This window comes from Bufo bufo, chromosome 2 (assembly GCF_905171765.1).
Source record: "Bufo bufo chromosome 2, aBufBuf1.1, whole genome shotgun sequence".
NCBI classification, from domain to species: Eukaryota; Metazoa; Chordata; class Amphibia; order Anura; family Bufonidae; genus Bufo; species Bufo bufo.
The window spans coordinates 266707511-266716854 of record NC_053390.1 but is presented as its reverse complement, the minus strand read 5'-3'; the positions used below and the strand labels follow the sequence as shown (position 1 = coordinate 266716854).

The 9344-nt window shown below is 43.3% G+C and overlaps 1 long non-coding RNA gene across 1 annotated transcript; it reads left to right on the top strand.

Annotated features, from left to right (window-relative positions):
* Window positions 1–655: 655 nt before the first annotated feature.
* Window positions 656–8387, top strand: LOC120991912. Its single transcript, XR_005776856.1, has 3 exons — window positions 656–701; window positions 8080–8094; window positions 8299–8387. It is a non-coding gene; the product is annotated as an uncharacterized LOC120991912 (long non-coding RNA).
* Window positions 8388–9344: the final 957 nt, after the last annotated feature.

Sequence of the window (9344 nt, the reverse complement as noted above, 5' to 3'; positions counted from 1 at the left end):
ATATAAAAATGAGTTTCTGTCTGTCTGTCTATCTAGACGTCTGTCTGGACGTTCTTTATGCGCGACCAAACGACTGGACCGATCTTCACCAAATTTGGCACACAGGTACATCAGGTGTCCGGGGAGGTTTTAGACCGGGTCTCGGCTCTCTAGGACTTACTGTTCCTGATATATTCCCCAAAATAACCCACATTAGCCAATACAAGCCTGCATGTCTTTCTCTTCAAATCCCAACTGCCATTTACACGGTCACATGTCCCTTATCAGCCAATAGAAGCTCGCAGTTCCTACTCCTGGTTGCCATAACTGATCACAGGTTTTAGCAGTTCGCAGGTCCTTAAATATTCAGTCATATGATGTATGACAGCACAACTACACTGCTACATGCATGGGGAGCAGGGGCCACTATTAAACGGCCGGGCGCTATGGAGTTCACTGTTAAAGGGGTAGGCACTGTGGAGGTCACTGTTAAAGAGGCAGGCACTGCGGAGATCACTGTTAAAGGGGCAGGCACTGTGGAAGTCACTGTTAAAGGGGTGAGTACTGTGAAGGTCACTGTTAAAGGGGCAGCCACTATGAAGGTCACTGTTAAAGGGGTGGTCAATGTTAAATGGGGGGGAATGTGGAGGTCACCGTTAAAGGGGTGGGGTCAATGCAATGTTAATGGGGCAGGCACTATGCATTTCACTGTTAAAGATGCAGTCACTGTGAAAGGGGCGGCCACCGTGGAGGTCAATGTTAAAGGGGCAGGCACTGTGGAGGTAATTTTTAAAGGGGATGGGTATTGCAGAGGTCACTGTTATGGGGGATACTGTCGATATCTTTTAACGACTCACAGAAACATTAAATTAAATTGATAAAATATACTCATGCAAAGCCGGGTCCTTCTGCTAGTATATATATATAAAAAAGAAAATACAAATATGATAGCACTCTGCATCCAGCATTCTGCCCTGCCTCCATGCTGGATGAGGCATTGGTGTACATTTTGGCCAAAGCGTAATAAGCCACTCACCACGTCAAGGTCGCCTCTATTGAGTGGTCCCTCCCTAACACTAGTTCCTACCTGTTTATGGGCCATGACAGCCACACAAAGTCCAGGGAATGCATGTCAGCATGCACGCCAAGCACACTCTGCTTTTAACCCCGTCCGGTGCCATTACAGCTTTCATCGGATCCAGGGATGCAAGTACCAACATGCACGCTGAGCCCACCATATACTTCTCCTGGAGCCAAATGGCTACTGGTAGGTTCTATATAAGCAGACTCAGTTTTATACTGACTTTAAAACCAGCCTCCAGGACAGATTGACTGGTCAGGTGTGCATGACTCCAAGGAGATCGCCACGCCTCCAATATATACTACAAAGAAAAAATGTGGGGGATTGAGTCAGCACAACCTGTATGTAGGTGCACATCACTATGGCGAAATACATATACAAACGGAAAATACAAATGTGATAGCACTTTGCATCCAGCATTCTGCCCTGCCTCCATGCTGAATGAGGCATTGGTGTACATTTTGGCCAAAGCGTAATAAGCCACTCACCACGTCAAGGTCGCCTCTATTGAGTGGTCCCTAACACTAGTTCCTACCTGTTTATGGGCCATGACAGCCACACAAAGTCCAGGGAATGCAGGTCAGCATGCACGCCAAGCATACTCTGCTTTTAACCCCGTCCGGTGCCATTACAGCTTTCATCGGATCCAGGGATGCAAGTACCAACATGCACGCTGAGCCCACCATATACTTCTCCTGGAGCCAAATGGCTACTGGTAGGTTCTATATAAGCAGACTCAGTTTTATACTGACTTTAAAACCAGCCTCCAGGACAGATTGACTGGTCAGGTGTGCATGACTCCAAGGAGATCGCCACGCCTCCAATATATACTACAAAGAAAAAATGTGGGGGATTGAGTCAGCACAACCTGTATGTAGGTGCATCACTATGGCGAAATAAATATACAAACGGAAAATACAAATGTGATAGCACTCTGCATCCAGCATTCTGCCCTGCCTCCATGCTGGATGAGGCATTGGTGTACATTTTGGCCAAAGCATAATAAGCCACTCACCACGTCAAGGTCGCCTCTATTGAGTGGTCCCTAACACTATTTCCTACCTGTTTATGGGCCATGACAGCCACACAAAGTCCAGGGAATGCAGGTCAGCATGCACGCCAAGCACACTCTGCTTTTAACCCCCGTCTGCTTTTATACTTCTCCTGGACCAAATGGCTACTGGTAGGTTCTATATAAGCAGACTCAGTTTTATACTGACTTTAAAACCAGCCTCCAGGACAGATTGACTGGTCAGGTGTGCATGACTCCAAGGAGATCGCCACGCCCCCAATATATACTACAAAGAAAAAATGTGGGGGATTGAGTCAGCACAACCTGTATGTAGGTGCACATCACTAAAAGAGTTTCTGTCTGTCTGGACCTTCTTTATGCGCGACCAAACCACTGGACCGATCTTCACCAAATTTGGCACACAGGTACATTAGGTGTCCAGTAAGGTTTTAGACAGTCTAAAACTTACAGTTCCTGAGATAGTCCTAAAAAATTACCTGCATTAGCCAATAGAAGCCTATAAGACTCTTATCCCAACTGCCATACACACGGTCACATGTCCCTTATCAGTCAATAGAAGCTCGCAGGTACTACTCCAGGTTGCCATAACAACTGATCACAGGTTTTAGCAGCTGGCATGTCCTTAAATATTCAGTCATATGACGTATGATGGCACAATTACATTGCTACATGCATGGGGGGCAGGGGCCACTATTAAACGGTGGGCGCTGTGGAGTTCACTGTTAAAGGGGCGGGCACTGTGGAGGTCACTGTTAAAGGGGCAGGTACAGTGGAGGTTACTGTTAAAGGGGCGGCCACTATGAACATCACTGTTAAAGGGGTGGTCAATGTTAAAGGGGAGGGCACTGTGAAGGTAACTGTAAAAAAAGCAGGCATTGTGGAGGTCACTGTTAAAGGGGCGGGAACAGTGGAGGTCACTATTAAAGGGGCATGCAGTGCGGAGGTCACTGTTAAAGGGGCGGGCACTGTGAAGGTCACTGTTAAAGGGGCAGGCACTGTGGAGGTCACTGTTAAAGGGACGGGCACTGTGGAGATCTCTGTTAAAGGGGTGGCCGCTATGAACAGGGGCAGGCAGTTAAAGGGGTGGTCAATGTTAAAGGGGCGGGCACTGTGGAGGTCATTGTTAAAGGGGCAGGCACTGTGGAAGTCACTGTTAATAGGGCGGGCATTGTGGAGGTCACTGTTAAAGGGGCGGTCAATATTAAAGGGTGGGCAATGTGGAGGTCACTGTTAAAGGGGCGGGAACTGTGGAGGTCACTGTTAAAGAGGCAGGCAGTGCGGAGGTCACTGTTAAAGGTGAAGGCACTGTGGAAGTCATTGTTAAAGGGGTGAGTACTGTGGAAGTCACTGTTAAAGGGGTGGCCACTATAAAGGTCACTGTTAAAGGGGTGGTCAATGTTAAAGGGGCGGGCACTGTGGAGGTCACTGTTAAAGGGGCGGGCACTGTGGAAGTCACTGTTAAAGGGGCAGGCACTGTTAAAGGGGCGGGTACTGTGGAGGTCACTGTTAAAGAAACAGGCACTGTGGAGGTCAATGATAAATGGACAACCACTGTGGAGGTCAATAGTAAAGGAGCAGCCACTATCAAGGTCACTGTTAAAGGGGTGGCCACTGTGGAGGTCAATGTTAAAGGGGCGGCCACTATGAAGGTCACTGTTAAAGGTGTTGTCAATGTAAAAGGGGCTGGAACTGTGGAGGTCACTGTTAAAGGGGCGGTCACTATAAAAGTGATGGGCAATGGGGAGGTCACTGTTAAAGGGTCGGGAACGGTGGAGGTCACTGTTAAAGGGGCATGCAGTGCGGAGGTCACTGTTAAAGGGGCGGGCACTATGAAGATCACTGTTAAAGGGGCGGCCACTATGAAGGTCACTGTTAAAGGGGCGGCCACTATGAAGGTCACTGTTAAAGGGGTGGTCAATGTTAAAGGGGCGTTTCGGCTATAGCAGTCTTCATCAACAAAGGTTGTTGATGAAGGCTGCTATAGCCGAAACGCGTCATAAGACATACTATTATGACTGAATAAAAAGAATATCCTTATTTACAATTGACGACTGCTGGGATTTCCTTTTGAATTAGATGTGGAGTTTCGCTCCTTCCCGCTGCAGTGCATACACAAGGTAGAGTGCCGGCTGATTCATAATATAAAATGTTAAAGGGGCAGCCACTGTGGAGGTCACTGTTAAAGAGGCAGGTACTGTGGAGGTCACTGTTAAAGGGGCAGGCACTGTGGAGGTGACTGTTAAAGGGGAAGGCACTGTGGAGGTGACTGTTAAAGGGGCGGGCACTGTAGAGGTCACTATTAAAGGGGTGGTCACTATTAAAGGGATGGTCAATGTGAAGGTCACTGTTAAAGGGGCAAGCACTGTGGAGGTCACTGTTAACCCCTTCTACCCCGGGCCAGTTTTCGCTCTTTTGCCCAGGCCATTTTTTCAAATCTAACACTTTTACTTATCCAAACCATCATGAGATTGTTTTTTCGTTACACATTGTACTTCATAAATTTGAGACAATATATTTCACCTTTATTTGTGAAAAAATCCCAAATGTACAAAAAAAATTCAAACTTCCTAAATTTTCTAATTTCTATTTCTCTACTTTTATAATAGATAGTGACACTTAATATAATAGTTATTACTTTACATTTCCTATATGTCTACTTAATGTTTGGATCATTTTGAATATGACATTTTATTTTTTGGGGACGTTAGAAGGCTTAGAAGTTTGGAAGCAAATCTTAAAATTTTTCGGAAAGTTTCCAGAACCCACTTTTTAAGGAACAGTTCAGGTCTGAAGTCCCTTTGTGACGCTTACATAATAAAAAACCACCCAAAAATGACCCAATTTTAGAAACTACACCCCTCACGGTATTTAAAACTGATTTTACAAACTTTGTTAAGCCTTTAGGTGTTCCACAAGAATTAATGGAAAATGGAGATGAAATTTCAAAATCTCTTTTTTAGCAGATTTTACATTTTAATACATTTTTTCCAGTAGCAAAGCAAGGGTTAACAGCCAAACAAAACTCAATATTTATTACCCTGATTCTGCGGTTTACAGAAACATTCCACATGTGGTCGTAAACTGCTGTATGGCCACACGACAGGGCACAGTAGGAAAGAAACGCCATATGGTTTTTGGAAGGCAGATTTAGCTGAACTGGTTTTTAGATGCCATGTCCCATTTGAAGCCCCCCTGATGCACCCTTACAGTAGAAACTAAAAAAAGTAACCACATTTTGGAAACTACGGGATAAGGTGTCAGTTTTGTTGGTACTATTTTGGGGTACATATGATTTTTGATTGCTCTATATTATGTTTTTTGTGAGGCAATGTAACCAAAAAAATTATGATTTGACATGTTTTTATTTTTTATTTTTAACAACATTCATCTGACAGGTTAGATCATGCACTATTTTTATAGAGCAGGTTGTTACAGATCCAATGATATCAAATATGTCTACTTTCTATGATGTTTGTTGTCAGTTTTACATAATAAAGCATTTTTGAAAACAAAAATTTGGTTTTTGTATCTCCATTTTCTGAACGCCCTATTTTTTTATTTTTCTGCCTATCATCTTGTGCAGGGGCTTGTTTTTTGACAAAAGAGTTGACGTTTCTATTGGTACCATTTTTAGGTACATATGATTTTTTGATCATTTACTATTACACCTTATGGGGCAAGGTGACCAAAAAATTGGTTGTTTTGGTGCAGTTTTTATTTATTTATTTTTACAGCGTTTACCTGAGGGATTAGGTAATGTGACTTTTTTATAGAGCAGATCGTTACGGACTTGGCAATACCTAATATGTCTACTTTTTCTTATTTATTTAAGTTTTACACAATAATAGAATTTTTGAAACCAAAATAATGATATTTTAGTGTATCCATAGTCTAAGAGCCATAGCTTTTTTTATTTTCTGACCAATTATCTTAGGTAAGGACTCATTTTTTGCTGGATGAGGTGACGGTTTGATTGGTACTATTTTAGGGGGCATATGCCTTTTTGATCACTTGGTGTTGCAATTTTTGTGATGTAAGGTGACAAAAATGGCTCTTTTTTTTTCAGTTTTTATTTTTTATTTTTTACTGTGTTCACCTGAGGGGTTAGGTCATGTGATATTTGTATATACTTATATATACTTTTTTTTATTTATTTCACTTTTGCACAATAGCAGTTTTGAAGCAAAAAATTATAAAATTTTTGTGTCTTCATTGTCTGAGAGTGAAAGCTTTTTAATTTTTTGACCGATTACGTATCTTAGCTAGGGTCTCATTTTTTGCGGGATGAGGTGACGGTTTGGTACTATTTTGAGGGGCGTACGCCTTTTTGATTACTTGCTGTTGCAATTTTTGTGATGTAAGGTGTTTTTTTTTGTTTACAGATTTCACCTGAGGGGTTAGGTTATGTGATATTTTTATAGAGCTGGTGTCTACGGACTTGGAGATACCTAATAATATGTATTTTTCTTTATGTATTTCACTTTAGCACAATAATAGCAGTTTTGAAACAAAAAATTATGTTTTAGTGTCTCCATGTTCTGAGAGCTATATTTTTTTTATTTTTTGGGCGATTGTCTTAGGTAGCAGCTCATTGTTTGCGGGATGAGGTGATTGTTATATTGATACCATTTTGTGGGACATACGCATTTTTGATTGCTTGGTGTTACACTTTTTGTGATGTAAGGTGACAAAAATGGCTTTTTTTTATTTTTACACTTTTTTTTTTATGGTGTTTATCAGACAGGGTTGATCATGTGATATATTTATAGAGCCGGTCATTATGGACACGTCGATACCTAATATGTCTGTGTTTTTTTCTTTCTGTTTTTTATCATAAAATATGAGGAAAGGGGCTTTATTTTACTTTATTAATTTTATTACTTTATTACTTTTGTAAAAAAACATTTTTTTTACTTTTTTCCTTTAAATTATTTCTGATGTTCACTGTTGGGGGTCTGATCCCCTCTACAATGCATTACAATACATCTGTGTTGTCATGCATTGCCTGTTCGTGTACTACAGTGAGTAGTACACTAGCAGGTTGCCTAGGAAAACCAGCCTGAGGCTGGATCTCCTCGGCACCCATAAAAGGCAGGTCCCGATGCCGTGCAAGGCATTGGGCAGCCTCTGCACGGCATTGGGCTGCCTTCTGACACATCAAGTCCCCTCCACAGGAGCGCGGGGACTCGATGAGCTCCCTCACCCAACACAAACCCCTTCTATGTCGCAGTCAGCGCGAACCACGGCAAAGAAGGTGTTAATCCGCCGGCATTGCTGTAAACAGTGATGCCGGCGGATACAGAAGGGGCCCGGCTACCAGGGACTGCCGGGCACCTGCAGTGATCCCGCGCACCACTCCAGTGCCCGCCAGATCACTATGACGTACTATTACATCAAATTGCGGGAACGTAGTGGCTTCCATGACATGTGTAGGGAAGGGGTTAAAGGTGCGGTCACTGTTAAATGGACGGGCATTCTGGAGGTCACTTTTAAAGGGGCGAACACTGTGGAGGTCACTATTAAAGGGGCGGGCACCGTGAAGGTCACTGTTAAAGGGGTGGGCGCTGTTAAAGAGGCAGGCACTGTGGAGGTCACTGTTAAAGGGGTGGGCACTGTGGATATCTCTGTTAAAGGGGCAGGCACTGTGGAAATCACTGTTAAAGGGATGGTCACTATGAAGGTAACAGTTAAAGGGGTGGTCAATGTTAAAGGGGCAGGCACTGTGGAGGTCATTGTTAATGGGGCGGGCACTGTGGAGGTCACTGTTAAAAAGGCGGGCATTGTGGAGGTCACTGTTAAAGGGGCGGTCAATTTTAAAGGGATGGGCAATGTGGAGGTCACTGTTAAAGGGGCAGGAACTGTGGAGGTCATTGTTAAAGAGGCAGGCAGTGCAGAGGTCACTGTTAAAGGTGAAGGCCCTGTGGAAGTCATTGTTAAAGGGGTAGGTACTGTGGAAGTCACTGTTAAAGGGGTGGCCACTATAAAGGTCATTGTTAAAGGGGTGGTCAATGTTAAAGGAGCAGGCACTGTGAAGGTCACTGTTAAAGAGATAGGCACTGTTAAAGGGGCAGGTACTGTGGAGGTCACTGTTAAAGGGGCGGTCACTGTTAAAGAAACGGGCACTGTTGAGGTCAATGTTAAATGGTTAACCACTGTGGAGGTCAATGTTAAAGCGGAAGCCACTATGGAAGTCACTGATAAAGAGGTGGGCACTGTGGAGGTCTCTGTTAAAGGGGTGGCCACTGTGGAGGCCAATGTTAAAGGGGCAGCCACTATGAAGGTCACTGTTAAAGGTGTGGTCAATGTTAAAGGGGCGGGCACTGTGGAGGTCACTGTTAACGGGGTGGGCACTGTTAAAGTGGCGGGCACTGTGGAGGTCACCATTAAAGGGGCAGTCACTGTTAAAGGGGCGGGCACTGTGGAGGTCACTGTTAAAGGAGCAGGCACTGTGGAGGTTACTGTTAAAGATGCGGTCACTGTAAAGGGGCGGGAACTGTGGAGGTTAATGTTAAATGGTTGGCCACTGTGAAGGTCAATGTTAAAGGGGAGGCCCCTGTGGAGGTCACTGTCAAAGGGCCAGGAACTGTGAAGAACACTGTTAAAGGGGTGGGCACTGTGGAGGTCATTGTTAAAGGGGCGGGTACTGTAGAGGTCACTGTTATGGGGAAACTGTCGATATATTTTTACGACACACGGAAGCATAAAATGAAATAGATTAAATATACCCATGCAAAGCCAGGTCCTTCTGCTAGTTAGTAATAATTGTGGGTGAAGGCAAGTGTAAGAATGAATGCAGATGAACAAAGGAAGAGCAAACAGAGGAAAAGATGCAGGGGATAGAATACCAAAATAAGAGACCAAAATATGAACCAAAACTACTCATAAGATGTCCTGATGTCATGTCCTGATGGAGAACTGCCCCATTCTAAATTTTGCTTTAGTGTCTCTTACTTGTAACACCATTGAGTACTGTACAGAATATGTGATGTAAATAGTACTATAGGACAGGTTAATAATATTGCACTTAATACAATGTGATCTACTACTTTCATTCCACACAAAATCATGTATGTGTTACTTATTTGCTGAATGAGATTCAAATAATACCAATTTTAAAATTCTGGATTACTTTGTAAAAACTTCCATGTCTTATTCATGTGTTTGTATCACAGTATGCTTTTTTCATAATTCAGTAATTTTCTTATGTGCCAATGACACTTATCAAACTTCAGGCAATTAATATAGGCATTT